The sequence below is a fragment of the Nansenia antarctica genome (assembly GCF_963989245.1).
Source record: "Nansenia antarctica genome assembly, chromosome: 4".
NCBI lineage: Eukaryota > Metazoa > Chordata > Actinopteri > Argentiniformes > Microstomatidae > Nansenia > Nansenia antarctica.
In genome coordinates this window covers 32208359-32226717 of record NC_137689.1, presented here as the reverse complement: position 1 = coordinate 32226717, position 18359 = coordinate 32208359, and positions in this window count along the sequence as shown.

Here is an 18359-nt window from a genome sequence, read left to right as displayed (position 1 = left end):
TTTACCTCAGCTTTACTAAGTGGAATATCCATTTCTATTGATTCTGATTTAAGTGACTGCTTAGCTAATATATCCGCATCTTCATTTCCTTCTACCCCTACATGAGCAGGAACCCAAACAAAGCAAACAGTGATATCCATACTATATATTACATAAATTAAATGATGGATCTTGAAAACAATATCCTGTCTGCATGATTTCAACGATCTGATACTTGACAGTGCTGCCCAACTGTCAGAGGCAATGAGTGCATTACTAACCCTATTCTCTACCAACCATTCTAATGCTGTCAATATTGCTAGGAGCTCCACTGTGTACACTGATAAATGATCAGTGGTTCTTTTTTTAATTCCTGTTTTATACTGTGGGAAGAATACTGCAGCTCCTGTACGTCCTGTCTCTGGGTCTTTTGAGCCATCTGTAAAAATTAAGAACTTGCCTGTATAGTGCTGACCAATATAGTTTTGTACCACATTCCCAGGATGTGCATGTTTGGACTTCTTTCGTATTTCTTGCTGTATATCTAAATCTACTAATGGATTCACATATAACCAGGGTGGAATAATTGAGTGCGGGATTACTGGACTATACCGTAATTTATCTAAATCGTACCTTTTTGCTATTGTATTCCCTATCCATCCAAAACTCATATAATGTGTCTTATTATGCTCCCAACAATCTTGTACAATAGACCTAGTTGGATGTGAACTATTCTGACCTTGGAGATTAACCCAGTAAGCTAACAGTAGTTTAATTCTGCGTATCCACAGTGGCTGTTCCCCAACTTCAACTTGTATTGCTGCTACTGGGGAGCAACATGTTCAGTTTACCACAGGGGAAGCGTTTTCCTGTAGGTCACATGATAAAGAACACACGCACACACACACACACACACACACACACACACACACGCGCGCGCGCGCACACACGCACACACGCAGAGGGTGCGTTCGTAAATACGCTCGGGAAATCTGCTCTGGTTTCAACGTCATATGAAATAAGTTGATTTACGAATGGTCAATTAAATCTCTTTACATACTAATTGTATGCAAATTACATGGCGGACACCAACTATAACATTATCACCAGACATTAACGGACGACTAGCTGACGTTATCGTGTTAACATTATCGTTTGCTAGCTTTCTGCAGTTAACTTTAGTGATGTTGACAGCAGGTGATACTCCTTAACTAACGTTGCAGTTTTCATCTTTTAAGATTCATTCAAATGAACGTTAATTCATTCCATGTATAAACGGGACAGGTAGATAGGTATGGAGGACCGGGTCTGACAAAAGTAACAATAAATATATACACACATAAATGAATGTATGAACAAATACACATACAAATACACACACTATATCGCAATACATTTCTATATGTATTTATTCTTTTCCACATGTATTCTTTCTTTTCCACATTCATTCTTTCTTTTCCACATTGTTTTCCACATTCATTCTTTCTTTTCCACATTCATTCTTTCTTTTCCACATTCATTCTTTCATTCTTTCTTTTCCACATTCATTCTTTCTTTTCCACATTCATTCTTTCTTTTCCACATTCATTCTTTCTTTTCCACTTTATCAGACCTGTATGTGTGACGGGGTGTATCTTTTCATGAATCACTCTCAGCTGGATGGCTCACGTTCATTTATTCTGTAGAAAACAGTGCATCAATTTCTGGACACGGGACTTGCAGGGTCATCGAGCTACATTCGCATCAGTGGTTAAGAATGAACTGAGGGAGACAGTAGTCACTCATACTACACAAATTATAACAATAATATGAAACAAAAATACAAAATGTGTAGACTACATAAATCTTCACTTGTGTGATCATATAGTGGTATTCATTTAACAACAACAACAAGAAATCATAACATCCAAATGCATGGAAAAACCACGCACTTGGAATACGCATGCGCACCACGTGCAACAATGGCTGCAACCTGACTGCTAGGTAAGCCGTGAGCGTGTTGCAAACTAGCGAGGTGGAAGACCCAACCTCATACAATACGGTCTACTAACAGAACAACAGACATATAATAACACAACAATAATAATATTACCTGTAGAAAACAGTGCATCAATTTCTGGACACGGGACTTGCAGGGTCATCGAGCTACATTCTAAAATGATGTTACACACGGACATTCACGTTAGCGCCATCATTGTTAACAACAGAAAACTCACATTAACAAACTTGTGATATGTTCCAAACTAACATACTATGAATGGGAAACTCAAAACAGCTATCTTACTTATCAAACATTCAAATAAAACATAGGTACATTAATAATCTCTTAAATTATATGCGATCTCAGACCCTGCAGAAAACATGACCTTACCGCATCAGTGGTTAAGAATGAACTGAGGGAGATCACGTTACGTCCCGTGCAATTGCACTGTCCAGCTATATTTACACAGCATCCGGGTCACGGACACAGCATCCGGGTCACGGACACAGCATCCGGGTCACGGACACAGCATCCGGGTCACGGACACAGCATCCGGGTCACGTACACACCCGTGTGTCCGTGACATATACCACGTCATTAAACATATACCACGTCATTAAACCCCTAGAGGGCGCAGTTTATACCTATTTTAGCTATAATTGAACTTGACCTTTCTACTCCGTTACATACACCCCCCTTAAATTATACTAAAATGGGGCAACAGCATGAAAACCGGAGGACAGTAAAAAAAAAAAACAGGAGCGAAAAAACAAACAAATGACAAAACAAAAAAACAACGTGGATCTCGAGCACTGATGTACCAAAACTCAACATTATAAATTCTTCCATAAGAAGTGTGTAAGGACAGATTGGTACCAAAACCCGTACTTATCACAGAGGAGAAAGAGATGCCATCTACATCCCACAGTTGTACATAACTTTGCCCTTACAAGAGGATCTCATGACTCTAGGTCACGACTCAGACCGGAAGCAAAATAAATAAAGAAAAAAAACTGGATGCACTACGCCCCTACATAGACGCCGCAATGAAACTAAATGCAGAACTTATGAAAGGCTCAGTACTCCCTTTAAGCATCTGCCCTGACATCTCACAAATAAGCCTATTTGGGTTCCTAACACTCCTCCCACATCTCGTGACAACTGATGGAACTTGAGCACTCTGTGAACGTGTGCAAACTACCTGCTCCGGCTCAACCTCAACTAGAATTGGAAGGTCACCATGGGCATCACATCTAGCTTCAGGTGAGTGTACTGTGTCACATACTGTGTCAGGGGGATAATCAGTGTGGCAGTCAGGTACAGAGTCATCAGGAACACTATCCAGCAACTCATCTGGTCGGTCTTCCTTCCAGGCACTCGGCACGGGCATAGTCCCTCCGTTGACTTCTTCCTCATGGATGCTCTCTGCCCCCGCGTGCTCAGGCGACTCCAAGACCCAGTCCCTGGTGCGCAACCGAGAGGCCTCTTCAACATCAGAGGTGACAGAGCCCTGAACACTGGCACAGGAAGCTATAGACTGCGACTCCTCTAGGGATGCCGGGTTCCCATCTTGTTCCGGAACTGTCAAGAAGTCAACCGGAAGCAGCATGTTCCTGTGTACAACCTTCTCTCTATTCGTGACAACATCTCTGATCCTGTACACGTTGATGTCCGATCTCACAGACACCACATCGAAAGGAGTTGATTCCCACCGGTCTGCGATCTTCCTCTTCCCTCTCTCACCTCGATTGGCAAGTAGCACTTTGTCACCAACACCCAACGGCAGTCCTCTGACCTTCCGGTTGTACAGTTTGGCGTGACGATCTTGTTCCCTGATGGCATTCCTTTGAGCGATCTGTGCTGCTTCAGAAAGATCTCTCCTCAGATGTTGCACAAACTCATGACGACTGACAACGGCAGCATCCTCCAGCACATGATGAAACATGACATCCACGGGCAGCCGTGGGACCCGTCCGAACATCAGGTAGAATGGCGCGAAGCCCGTGGTCTCATGCACAGTGGAGTTGTAGCAGAAGGTCAGTGTCTGGAGCATCTGTGGCCACCTGGACTTGCTCAGTGGAGGGAGGGCCCTTATCATGCCCCCGAGGGTCCTGTTGAACCTCTCTGTGACGCCGTTGCCCATAGGGTGGTATGGAGTCGTATGGGACTTATGCACACCTGCCATCTCTAGTAGATCTTTTAGAAGCCGACTCTCAAAGTTAGCTCCCTGATCCGAATGGATTCTTTTGGGGAACCCATATATGCAAAAAAACTTGTCCCATAGACAGCGGGCAACTTGTTTCGCAGTCTGGTTCCGACAGGGGAAGGCAAGAGCTACTTTAGAAAAATGGTCCGTAACAACAAGAACATCAATGGTCTTCTTGTCGCTCTGCTCTGCGGTCCAAAAATCGATGCACACTAAGTCCATAGGAGCTGAAGTGCGGATGCTCTCAAGAGGTGCTCGGGCGTGTGGTTCAGGAGTCTTCCCCAAAATACATCTCTGACAGTGCTTCACGTGATTCTCAACATCCCTCTGCATGCCTGTCCAGAAGAATCGTTCACTGGCCAGAGAGGATGATCTTGAGCGACCCTGGTGACCAGCAGCATCGTGGACTCCATGCAAGACTTGTCGCTTCAGAGCTTCTGGAGTGACGAACTGAAAGATCCTCTTGTCCCTGATGCGGTCTCTCTTCACACGGTAGAGGAGTCCACTACGCACTCTCAACTTCTTCCAGTGTTTCAACAGCCTGAGCACACAGCTAGACTCAGCTGTTCTCTCGTGTGCATTTGGTTTCCTATGTCGCTGCATATAAAAGAGAACCCTGCTCACTACAGCATCTTGTTGCTGGAGATTGTGTAATTTACTCTGTGGGATGGCGATGGAAGGGTCTTCCTCGGGCAATTGCAAATACTCCGGATTAATGTAGGGCAGCTGAGAAACACCCCCAGTGCGATGGACGTCCATGACAGCAGACACCTCCTCAGCACTAATGGCACCTCCAGAAGACTCAGGACTCAGGACCTCATCTGTGTCGACATCAGTGTGCTGAACACCTTGACAGTTGGTAGTCAGCCGGAAAGCGTCCTGCACCGTACCAGCCACTACTCCATTCACCTGATCCAGCAAGGACAGGTAAGGCTCCCTCACCAGGCGATGGCTCACACAGGACTTAACAAATGGCTCACGGCTCAGCGCATCAGCGACTATGTTCCTAGGCCCTGGGATATAATTCAGATCGAAATCATATGCAGCAAGTTTGGCCACCCACCTCTGTTCGCATGCATCTAACTTGGGCTTCGTTAGGATGTAGGTCAAGGGGTTGTTATCCGACCACGCTGTGAAATGCACTCCCTTCAGCCAGTGGGAAAACTTCTCGCATACAGCCCACTTCAATGCCAGGAACTCAAGTCGGTGAGCTGGATAGTTCAACTGAGCATGTGACAGCGTCCTACTAGCGAAGGCAACTGGTCTTGCAACTTTATCACCAGGCTGGAGCTGAGAGATGACGGCGCCAATCCCATCGAATGAAGCATCCACTGCTAGGATAAATGGCTTTGCAAAATCAGGATGGGCCAGGGTTACAGAATGCAGGAGATCGCGCTTCAATGTCTCGAAAGCATCCCTACACTCGGGCGTCCAGTCAGCTGGTTTGAGCTTTACAAGATTGTGACATTTCTTCACTGGTTTTCTCCCTCTGCGTGCCTTTTCTCCAGCGTTCTGTCCAGAGAGAAGCTTGAATAGGGGTCTGGCCTTAGAGGAACAATCTTCAATGAAGTGCTGATAGTAAAGCATCATGCCCAAGAAGGACCTAATCTTCTTCTGTGAAGGTGACACCCCATCACTGTCCATCAGATCGGATACCTGTACTTGGCTAATGGCTTCAACCTTTCCAGGGTCCGTCTGCACTCCTGACTCATTGATGATATGGCCGAGAAACCGTACTGATTTCCGCAGAAGATAGCACTTCTTTGGAGCCAATTTGAGATTGTTGTACTTCAAACGAGAGAAAACCATCTCTAGACGCTCGAGTGCCAGCTGTTCTGAAGGAGCGAAGACCATAACATCGTCTAGGTAGCACAATAGACTGGTGAAATTCTGATCCCCAAAGATCGAGAGCATCATCCGCATGAACGTAGCCGGGCTGTTGGACAACCCTTGAGGCATCCGGTTATATTCATGCAGGCCAAAGGGAGAGGAGAACGCAGTGTATTTCTTGTGGTCCTCATGTAAAGGCACGTTGTAGAAACCAGAGGTAAGGTCCATTGTGGAGAAGTAGGCATTACCACCTAGTGCAGCCAGCGCGTCAGCCTGATGAGGCAGCGGATGTGCGTCTTTCGTTGTCCTCGCATTAAGCCATCTGAAGTCCGTACAGATGCGCAATCCTCCATCCTTCTTCCACACAAGAACCAAGGGCGAGGCATATTCGCTGTTGGACTTACGAATTATGCCCTTCTCCTCCATGTCGTTGATGGCAGACCTCAGCTTCTCGTAGTGGTTCGGTGGCACTCTGCGGTAGGGCAGGCGAAATGGCCTCTCGTCCACCAGATGTGTCTTGTGCACGAAGTCAGACCCCTCACCACAGTCCAACTTGTGGCGTGAAAAGATTGACTCGTATTTCACAACAAGCTGACAAAGCTTCTCTCTCCACAGGTCAGAGACTTCACATGCGTCCAAGTCTAGGTCGCGTAGACCAAGTTCCTCCAGTGCCTTTCTGATGTCTTCTTTGGGCCTTGCTACAGACTCACCAGTCACGGATTGTGGGGAAGACTGAATGTGGTCGGGCGGGGACAGATCTTCAGCGGCAATGCAGGGGAACACGTCCGCCAATTTGGTGTTTCGCTTCAGCACTACCGGCTCACCGGTGGGATTCACAACCTTCATAGGCAGCCATCGGTCGCCCCACATCGGCGTAACAACTCTGCCAACCAGAACTTTATTCGGTCTGCATCTGGACTGAGTTGGTTCCACAACCACCGTACTGCCCTCTGATATAGGTGCCGACACAGGGAGTCTGCCCCATACAAGATGCTCACTATTTGGCTGTAGCACCACACACTGTTGTAGCTTCAGTGTGCCAACCTTCTCAGGCACTGTCTCACCCCTCCATCTCTCTGTATTGGAAAGGAGAGAGAAGAAGTGATGACAGTCCCCATCACTACCACCACCATGTTCAGATATCAGCCGCCAATAGCTGTCAGTCTTCCTCATCAACTCTAGGATTTTCTTGATGGCATTACTGCCTAGTATCATGTCATCGGTCTGTCCAGGCACCACAAGCATTGGGATGACCATCTTGCAGTCATACACCACCACATCGACATTGTATATTGCCTTAGGTACAACTCGGTGACCACCACATCCTATGATAATGACATCATCAGCGGGGCATCCTCTCAGATCAGGGTTACGCTGCAAGAGACGCGCCTCCGCAGCCTCGCTAAGCGTGCATGCCATAGAACCACTGTCTATCATCGCTCTAAGAGAGACATCTGCAGCGGAGACAGTGGTGTAGAATAAACTATCAGACCTTTGGACTCGGTGTAGACCTTGAAATACTACTGTTTTGTTCGAAGGCGCTCTGGAGATGAATGACTTGTATGTTGACTCACAATCAGCCATTTCATCATTGGGGGAGATATCAACAGGATCTGCACAGTCCTCCCTTGAATGCAGATCTATAAGTTTCCCTGCTGCGCCGACTGGGCACGTCCCTGCATCGGACACTTGGATCTGGGGTGTCCAGGCGAATGGCACTGGAAGCAGAGCCTCTGGTCACGGCAGTGAGTCCAAGCAGAGTGTCTAGCGTCGCCACACACAGCACACGGCAGGTTATTCAGACCCTCAATCCTGGGGGGGCTGGGTCTATACTGCTTGTTTGACATGTCCTTAGCAGGAGCAGACTTCTCTAGGACTTCTCTAGGACTTTCTCTAGCATTGAGATGATACGTTCAAAGGCCTCTGCCCCCTTGTCTGGGCGAGTATCCTGCTTTTTAGGTGAACACATATCAGTGCCTGACATCTCAACTCTGTTCACTAGCACACCCTCACTGGGCCTTTTACTCACGGCTGCGGCAACACCGTTCGAGCACACCTGAGTGTGGAACTCGTCAAGTACATCTTGGACCTCTACAGCAGTCCACTTATCGATCGTCTTTGATCTGAAAGTCATGGCAAGCTCTTTGGATGGACAGTTCCTGATGAACATACGTGTCACCTCCAGGAGAGGGCACTCAAGTGTTTTACCTTGTTCTTTGAGGCGATCAGTGGCAACATCTGCAGCTTGATTGAGGCGTAGCCAGTAGTCATACGCATCCTCACCACTCTTCGGCAGCGTGGTGTAGAAGTCGGCTAGGGGGATAGGTGAACAGGGAACAGCAGCAAAATGCTTACGTAGAAGACCATAGATGGCCTCTGGGTTTTCAGCGACATTAATGCCACTGCTCCTCGTCCCATACTTCACTACATCCTTAGCCCTGCCCCTGAGATGGGTGAATATTTCTTCCGCCTGCTGATCTGCTCTGATGTTCGCCTTTTTCACATAACTCCTCATTATGTCTTCCCACTCACGCACATTCACTGCGTCCTTATCATCCCCTCTGAACGTTGGAGGCTCCTTCACCCTCCTTGTTACGATGGGGTAATGTGTTTGGACCCAGGCGCAGAGTAGAACAGAGTAGACGGAAGCAGGAGTAAAATAATAACGGTACTCTTTATTTTGAGTAAACGGAACAAATAATAACCGCACAGTAAGCGAATAAACAAAAGAGGAGAAAACAAGTCTCCGATAAACGTTTTAAATAATAACAGGAACAAGGCAGAGCAATGTACTTACAATCGTCAACTATACTTATTTCCTAATCCGGCGAGGAACAATAAGGCTAAGAAGAATCGTCTACATATAACAAACGCAACATGAAGTGAACAACCGACAACCAGAGGGGAAACAGAGGGATCTAAATAGCCACAGACAAACAACACACACCAGGTACAAATCAGTTAATTAGGACAGACAAATGCATACATAAAACACCAGAGGGCGCCAAAGGGTCGCTCCACAATAAGGTCGCTTCCCCAACCCTTACAGTATCCCCCCCCGACGAACGGCACCTGCCGTTCACCTGGGTGCCTCAGGATGTAGTTGGCGGAAGTCTGTAATTAGTTTTGGGTCCAATATGTCCCTCTGAGGCACCCAGGACCGTTCCTCCGGCCCATACCCCTCCCAATCCACCCAAAACTGTAAGCCCCTACCCCTCCGCCGGCAATCCATAATCCTCCGTACTGTATAAACAGTCTGTCCATCAATGATGCGTGGCGGGGGAACAGGGGGGGGTGGTGGGGACATGGGGCAAGTGACGAAGGGTTTCAGTAGGGACACATGAAAGGTCGGGTGAACCCGCATGGAAGGTGGGAGTAGTAGTCTATACGCCACCGGGTTCACCCGCCGCACCACTTTGAACGGACCCACGAACCGGGGCGCTAGCTTCCTGGACTCAACCCGGAGGGGAAGGTCCCGGGTCGAGAGCCACACCTTCTGCCCCGGGCGAAAGATCGGGGCCGGGCGACGCCTGCGGTTGGCCTGAAGCTGGGACCGAGCCGACGCCCGCTGAAGCGCCGCCCTCACCCGCCTCCAGGTCCGGCGACAGCGACCGACGTGGGCTTGGACGGAGGGTACCTCCGCCTCCTCCTCCTGCTCAGGGAATAGGGGGGGTTGATAGCCATATTGGCACTGAAAGGGGGATAGGCCAGTGGATGAGCAGAGGAGGGTGTTGTGGGCGTATTCCGCCCACGCCAGTCGCCGACTCCACGTCGCCGGATTGCCGGAGACGTAGCACCTCAGCACGCCTTCCAGGTCCTGGTTGACACGCTCCGTCTGCCCATTGGACTGTGGATGGAAACCGGAGGACAGGCTGACGGAGGCGCCGAGGCTGGTCACGAACGCCTTCCAGAACCTGGAAGCGAACTGAGGACCCCGATCCGACACCATGTCCTGCGGGAGACCATGCACCCGGAAGATGTGCTGCACCACCAGGTCGGCCGTCTCTCGGGCCGAGGGGAGTTTGAGGAGGGGGATGAAGTGGGCCGCCTTGGAGAAACGGTCCACTACCACCAAGATGGTAGTGAACCCGTCAGAGGGAGGGAGACCTGAAATAAAGTCAAGGGAGATGTGGGACCAGGGGCGTTTGGGGATGGGGAGGGGTCGGAGTAGCCCCGCTGAAGGCTGGCGAGATGTCTTGCTGCGCGCACACACAGGACAGGCTGCCACAAAGGCGCGCGTATCCCTCTCCGCTGTGGGCCACCAGAACCTCCTGCGAATAAAGTCCAGGGTCCTGGCAGCCCCGGGGTGGCTAGTGAGGGGCGACGCATGCGCCCATTGCAGCAGCCGTGAGCGCGCAGTCTTGGGAACATACAGCCTCCCCGGGGGTCCTCCCCCCGGATCCGGCTCCCGCCTGAGCGCCGCTCTCACCACTTTAGCGATCCCCCACGACACAGGGGCAACAATAAGGGTCTCCGGAACAATGGGGTGGGTTTTTTCCTCCCGGTCCGCCGGATCGAACTGCCGGGAGAGGGCGTCCGGCTTGACGTTTTTGGACCCCGGCCTAAAGGAGATGGAAAATTGGAAGCGTGTAAAAAACAGCGCCCACCTGGCTTGACGCGAATTGAGGCGCTTAGCCCCCTGGATGTAGGCCAGGTTCTTGTGGTCCGTCCACACCACAAACGGCTGTGCGGCCCCCTCCAGCCACTGCCTCCACTCCTCCAAAGCCAATTTAATGGCCAGCAGCTCCCGGTTTCCTACGTCATAATTACACTCGGCCGGGGACAGCCGACGTGAGAAAAAAGCGCAGGGATGTACCTTCCCATCCTTCCTGCACCTCTGGGAGAGCACCGCCCCCACCGCGAGATCTGAGGCGTCCACCTCCACCAGGAATGGTACTTCCGAGTCCGGATGGGCTAGGACCGGAGCAGAGGTGAACCGTTGCTTGAGGTCCACGAAGGCGGCCTCCGCCTCCGAGGACCAGGCGAACGTACGGAGGGTAGACCTGGTGAGGGCAGTTAAAGGGGCAGCTAGGGCACTAAAATTGCGGATAAAGCGTCTATAAAAATTAGCAAACCCTAGGAACCGCTGTAACTGTTTCAAAGAGGAGGGGCGGGGCCAGTCTAACACCGCACTAACCTTGGCAGGGTCCATGCTTAAATCCCCCCGTGTTATAATGAACCCCAGGAATGACACTGTGTCGGCGTGAAAGACACATTTCTCTGCCTTGACAAATAACTGGTGGTGGAGGAGGCGCTGGAGGACTTGACGGACATGACGTTGATGTTGAGTAATGTCTTTGGAAAAAATGAGGATATCGTCAAGGTACACAAAAACCGAATGACCAATCAAATCCCGCAGTACGTCGTTGACTAGTGCTTGAAATACTGCGGGTGCATTAGCGAGACCAAAGGGCATGACTAAATACTCATAATGTCCGTTAGGCGTGTTAAAAGCCGTCTTCCACTCGTCCCCCTCCCTCATCCTCACCAGGTTGTATGCATTGCGTAAATCCAGTTTGGTAAACACCCTTGCTCCTTGCAGTGACTCAAAGGCGGTATCCATGAGGGGCAGGGGATAGCGATTCTTTATGGAAATGTCATTTAGACCGCGGTAATCGATGCAGGGACGCTGTCCCCCGTCTTTCTTTGCCACAAAGAAGAAGCCTGCGCCAGCGGGCGAGGTGGAAGGACGGATATGACCCGCGGCCAGTGCTTCCTCTATGTATTTATTCATGGAGAGATTCTCCGGGCGAGAGAGGGAAAACAGGCGTCCCCGCGGCGGCACAGTACCCGGCAGCAGATTGATGGCACAGTCATAGGGTCTATGGGGGGGTAATTTCTCGGCCCGAGATTTACTGAACACTTCCCCCAGGTCCCAATATATCTGAGGCACCCCTGTCAGGTCAGGGCTGGAAGGGGAAGCAGGGCCAGGGGAATTAGGAAGAGGGGTGGAAAGGGGGAGAGGCAAGAACTGGGGCTGCAACGGGGATGCGAGAGTCGTGGGCGGAGACTCAGTACGCACTGTGACGGAGCCTGCTTCGAGGGAGAGTCGACCTGTGGACCAGTCAATGCGGGGGTTGAGAGAAGCTAACCAGGGGTGACCTAACACAATAGGGCAATCAGGAGAGGCCACAATAAAAAATCGTATGAGTTCCCAACGACCCCCTCCCACCTGGATATGTACAGGCATAGTGCGCTGGGTAATGATCCCCGACCCCAATGGCCGGCCGTCTAGGGCTCGAACAGGAACGGGTTCTTTCAATTCTTCCAAAGGAACCCCCCACCCCCAGGCCAGGCCTTCGTGCATTAAATTCCCCGCTGGCCCTGATTCCACCAGAGCCCGAACTCGCTGGGTACAGTGTCCCCACCGCATCTTAACAGAAAAAAAGGTTCGTGGGTCATTGAAACCCGAGGGTATGTCCCTACCCGCTAATACCCCTCCCGATACTAGCGGGCTGCCCCGTTTCCCGAGGTCCCTGGACAGGCACTGTAGCGGTGACCCTTGCGACCGCAACGGAAGCAGCGCCGCTCGTCCAGCCGACGCCGCCTCTCTGTGCTGGAGAGGTGTGTTGCGCCCAACTGCATGGCCTCCTCCTCCTCCGTGGTCTCCTCCGGGAACCGCCGAGTCGCCTCCCTAGCAGGAGGAGGTTGGAACGGAGCGCCCCTCGACGAGCCCCTCTCACGTGATCGCTCTCGGCGCCGATTGTCCACACGCACCGAGAGCTCCACTACGCCGTCTAGCCGCTCTGGGAGGTCCCGGAGGGCAAGATGGTCTTTCATCGCCTCCGAGAGCCCCTGGGTATAGAGTACGGCCAGGGCCTTCTCCTCCCAACCCGCCTCCCTAGCTAGAGTGCGGAACTCGATGGAATAATCCGCTACCGAGCGATCCCCCTGTCGACACGCCGTGAGCCGCCGACCGGCTTCGTGCTCCGATATCACCCGGGAGGTGTCGAATATTTTGCGTAACTCCCGGGTGAATGCTGTAGCGTCGGAGCACGCCGGCGACTGACTCTCCCACTCGGCCGTGGCCCAGGACAGGGCACGGCCCGTCAACAGGGTGATGATGTAGGCCACTCGGGAGTGCTCGGTGGGGAAGGACAGGGGCTGCAGGCTGAAGATCAGTGAACACTGAGTCAGGAACTCTCTGCAGCCCTCTGGACGTCCATCATAGCGTTCGGGAGGAGGTAGTCGGGGTTCCCACGTGGTCACCGGCGGTAGAGGAGGCATAGCTGCTGCTGCTGCTGCCGCTGGTGGAGTGGGGTTGGCCTGAGCGGCCACCAGGCTAGTCACGGCGATGGTCAGCTTTTCGATCTCCGCAAACATCGCCAGCTGGTTCCGCTCCTGCTGGGCTACCATAGCCCCCTGGGTATTCAGCACCGTGCGAATCTGCTCTACATCTGCTGGGTCCATAATGGTCGGTTGTTCTGTTACGATGGGGTAATGTGTTTGGACCCAGGCGCAGAGTAGAACAGAGTAGACGGAAGCAGGAGTAAAATAATAACGGTACTCTTTATTTTGAGTAAACGGAACAAATAATAACCGCACAGTAAGCGAATAAACAAAAGAGGAGAAAACAAGTCTCCGATAAACGTTTTAAATAATAACAGGAACAAGGCAGAGCAATGTACTTACAATCGTCAACTATACTTATTTCCTAATCCGGCGAGGAACAATAAGGCTAAGAAGAATCGTCTACATATAACAAACGCAACATGAAGTGAACAACCGACAACCAGAGGGGAAACAGAGGGATCTAAATAGCCACAGCCAAACAACACACACCAGGTACAAATCAGTTAATTAGGACAGACAAATGCATACATAAAACACCAGAGGGCGCCAAAGGGTCGCTCCACAATAAGGTCGCTTCCCCAACCCTTACACCTCCTGTGAGGTACCAACTGGACTTGGGACAGGTCTAGACTCTGGGTGGATGTATCAGTGGGCGTGGTCTGTGCATGCGCAGTGCTAAGAGGAGGTAGCGTTGAGTCAAGGCGTGCAAGTATGCTATCTGCCAGCTGTAGACCAACATCTCTAATTATGTCACTCATCTGGCTCACTACATCAGGTAACTGGAAAGCAGAGGGGGACTGGGGATGGGGCATCACTGACCCGTGTGCTCGGTGCATGATCAATGTCGTGGCTCTGAGAAGGAACTGTGTCCCCACTAACTGAAAGGGCCCCAGCAGCATCCTGACTACCCACAACATGAACATCACCCCCCTGAACAGGACTATCATAACTCAACACTGGAATCCCCCTACCTCCACTGAGGAGGATCGCTCTACCCCTCCCAATGCTACTGCTTAGTGGCGTACTGAAACATCCTGGTCTGTGGCTCATGTTGAATTACAATTCAAGAAAACAGTACTATACAGACTAATCAGATAAAAGACCAGTAAAGAAAAATGTCACCAAAACAGCAATAAAACTAAAATAAATCACAGATCACATTCATTAATTCAACAATCCATTTGTGCATAACATCACCGAATGAACTGAGTGAAACCATACGCCGCCCACCAGACAGCACGCAGGAGCGGTCCAGCAGAGTGATCCAGCAGAGTGGTCCCGGGTCAAGGTGAAGAGTTGACTTCAGGTCCACAGGTCACGGCACCAATGTGACGGGGTGTATCTTTTCATGAATCACTCTCAGCTGGATGGCTCACGTTCATTTATTCTGTAGAAAACAGTGCATCAATTTCTGGACACGGGACTTGCAGGGTCATCGAGCTACATTCGCATCAGTGGTTAAGAATGAACTGAGGGAGACAGTAGTCACTCATACTACACAAATTATAACAATAATATGAAACAAAAATACAAAATGTGTAGACTACATAAATCTTCACTTGTGTGATCATAATGTTCTCTATATAACGACGTCGATCATTGATCGGCAACGACACTATATAATAGTTTGCCTAACTGGCCACCGGATTTGTGCTCCTAATATCTAAAAAGCACTACGGTTTTCTTATTTTATCGGATTAAAGTAGCGAAGACCAGAAATTCCCATTGACCGCCATTCAAACTTCTCTGCTTCTATCACCCAAAAAGGGGCGTGATCATTCTGATGACAGGGAGATGACGCGCAATAGGCTAGGTGCACGATCTCCCTACTTGCTGAAAGGCACCTGGCATGAACATATCCTGTCTCACTCTATTGGTTTAATTGATTAATCAGCTGTGCGGTAAACTGTTGGAACACACAGTGCACAGCTGATTAATCAATTAAACCAATAGAGTGAGACAGGATATGTTCATGCCAGGTGCCTTTCAGGAAGTAGCAGGGCTGGACTGGGACAAAAATTAGGCCCTGCCATGTGGCTCAGACCGGCCCAACACAATCGGTCCGACACCGCCGATCAACATGCTGGCAGTCTGTTGAATATACCATTTGTAAAAAAAAACTATGTAGCTCAAGCCCCTCTTGCCTATCACCTTGCTTCACCACATCCACAACACACTCCAAAACCTGGCGTTTCTTTCTTACTTGCTGCCTATGAGCAGACATCTGACTGCCAGCAAACTTGCTCTGGATATCTCCTTTTCTACTTCTTAGAAAATAGGCTTCAGCACACTTTCGGTGCGTAGCACTCTTTTCATGCTCCTCCACATTCTGTTGCGCACGTCTCCATCCTGTCATTCCAGTAATACATTTTCTGGGGTCAGTGCTATTGCCAAATGCCATACAGACAAAACAAAACAATGTATGCTGTTCTTCGCAATAATGTGAGCCACTTCCTACTGGTGCCATCTGCACATGTGAAATACTTTTGTGCCGCTGTATTTTTGGTTCTCTGCTGAGGGTGGTAATCTAAAAAGTGATCTAGCATGGAAGGCTCAGGACAGGCAAAGTAATTGAAGTCCTGAACGTGGCACTCTGTTTCCTCTGTTTCGTCTTTTTCTCTCTCCTTTTCCTCTCTTTCCCTGACACTCTGCTTTTCTGGGGAGGGCAGCAGCAGCTCAACCTGGTTCAACAAGACATGGACAGAGAAGTAAACTAACTGGTTGTCAAAATCAGCAAAGTTCTCATTTACATGTACACACAGGCTGCATGATTGCATTATGTTACACCAGAAGCCCAGTCATTTCAAATGGAAGGTTGCAAGACAACATTATTGGGTTGCAGACTGCATGAGTTTTATTTCTCCATGCAATAAAAAGCATTCATTAGTTCTGAACTAGGCTAGTGTAGATTTTTTTTTAAATATTTTTATTTTCAAATAAAAAGTATTATTAACACCCATTGTTGGTATTGCATTTATGTCAGTGACAGTGATACCTCAACTTGCTAGCTTGTGTTGTGTATTCTTATTGGTTATGAATCAAACAACAGCTAGTGAGTTTAAGATGATTTAATCCGAGTTACAAACAGATTTATACATACACGTGTTGATCCTGGGGCCTGGTGACAAAAAGAGACCGCTTTCTCCCTTCCTCGCTGGTTTTCCCTAGTCCCCTAGATCCCTGCCCTCTTATGCAAATACAGTCACAGGTCATAGCCTATCACCTTATCTAGATGGTCATGAGGGCCGTCCCCTGTGATGTCACTGTGATGTCACCCTTCCGGGTGCCCGCTGGTGCAAACATGAAGGCTACAGAATAGCATGACCCCCTATCATACTATCTATGCATGTGTGTGGCAATATACGACACATCCCCCCTCGGACCACCCAGAGGGTGTTCCGAAACTAAACGACCACAAAACAAAAACAAAAACACAAAACCCCACAAACTAACTCAAAAAAAAAAAAAAAAAAAAAAAAAAAAAATTTTAAATAAAATTAAAAATTAAAAAATAAACAACAACAGACAGAAAAACTACACCAACACACAACACAAGAAGCACAATAACACAGACCAACCCAGGACCAGTATTAGGAACCAAAGATATCATAAACAAAAAATAGAAAACAACCAATAATAAAAAGAATTTTGAAAATAACAATCACAATTAAACTAAACACAGTTCATCATGCACAAATCAATACAGCAACTTCCAACGACCGATGTTTTCTTTGTCCTTGAAGCGTCAGGGTCAGAGGTTACTAGCACTTGTACCCAGTTGGAGAACAACCTTTACCGCTGTCTCAGATTGATAACACTTTCATAGTCAGGAGCTTCCATTTTCGTTGCGCTAGGAACAGAACCTCTCTCCTAGCTTTGTATAACCACCACATCACTTCTCAACTGACCTCAATCACACGATATAGAAACAAACAAACAATACACAAATAATGACATTCAGTTATCATAACACATCATTCTCCAACAGTAAGCATAGGACAAAGGGAATGCATTAATGCATAGATCTTCACCTCAGGTGAGGACTAGTCTTCTGAAAAGTTCATTAACGTGGACTGAGTGACTGATTTTCCAAAAACAGTCAATGAGGCCCTGCCTCCTAAGAAAGTCAAAAATCATGTCTGCTATAATAGGTGCTCCTATCTTAGCAAAATAAGTTTCCCATGCCCCTAAGACCGTTTCCAGCCATGCTATCATCTGCTGTCCATTCCCGTCGTTCCCTTTGATCTGCTGCTTCACTACCCTATTCATAGTCTTTAATCTTTTCCTAACTGGTCGTCGTCCGTCAGTGTCATTGAGGTTCAGGCAGCCGCCTGGTCCCCTCCCACGCTGATCAAGGTCTGGGGAGTCGCCCTCAGCATCATCTGAAGCATGATGCAGGCACTCGCCAGCATCCCCAGTAGCACAGGTGTCCAGGCTTTGGACACTCCCAGGCTGGACCTCCAGACTGTCAACCCTCTCTGCTTCGTTGGTTTCTGGTTCATTGGCATCTGGACAGCTTTCCACTGTCCCCTCGGTTTCAGGCACTGCCGGTAATGTCACTGGCTGTAACACTGGCATTGCCACTGGCTCTGGCAACACCACAGCATCTCGTCGTAGCTCCTCCTTCTCAGGTTCTCTGGGGACCTCGGCACCTGTTGGCACAACATCCTGCCTACTCTGTACATCCACCCCCCTGTCCACCACCCGTGGCCCTATTGGGGTAGGGATATGCCCAGACACCACTGGTGTACCCACTCTGATGTTGTTTCTCCAACAGACCCCACATTGACCTAAAGCATGGTCAATCTGTTCCATCAAATATGGACTCCAAAACCCATATTCCTTGGTGATCTTGCGTCTTACCTCCCCCCTAGCCACATGTGCTAATCCATGAGCTTCCCGTATTAACATGCCTATTAAATCTGAGGGTGCTACAACCAACCCCTCATGATTCCTCCATAGACCTGTGTCATCCTGACTTGCCCCCCTTGCTAGCCAAACGTTCTTGTCTAACATAGTTGCTCTACTCTGTAACATCAATAAATCCTCAAGTGTGACCATGCCCTGTAA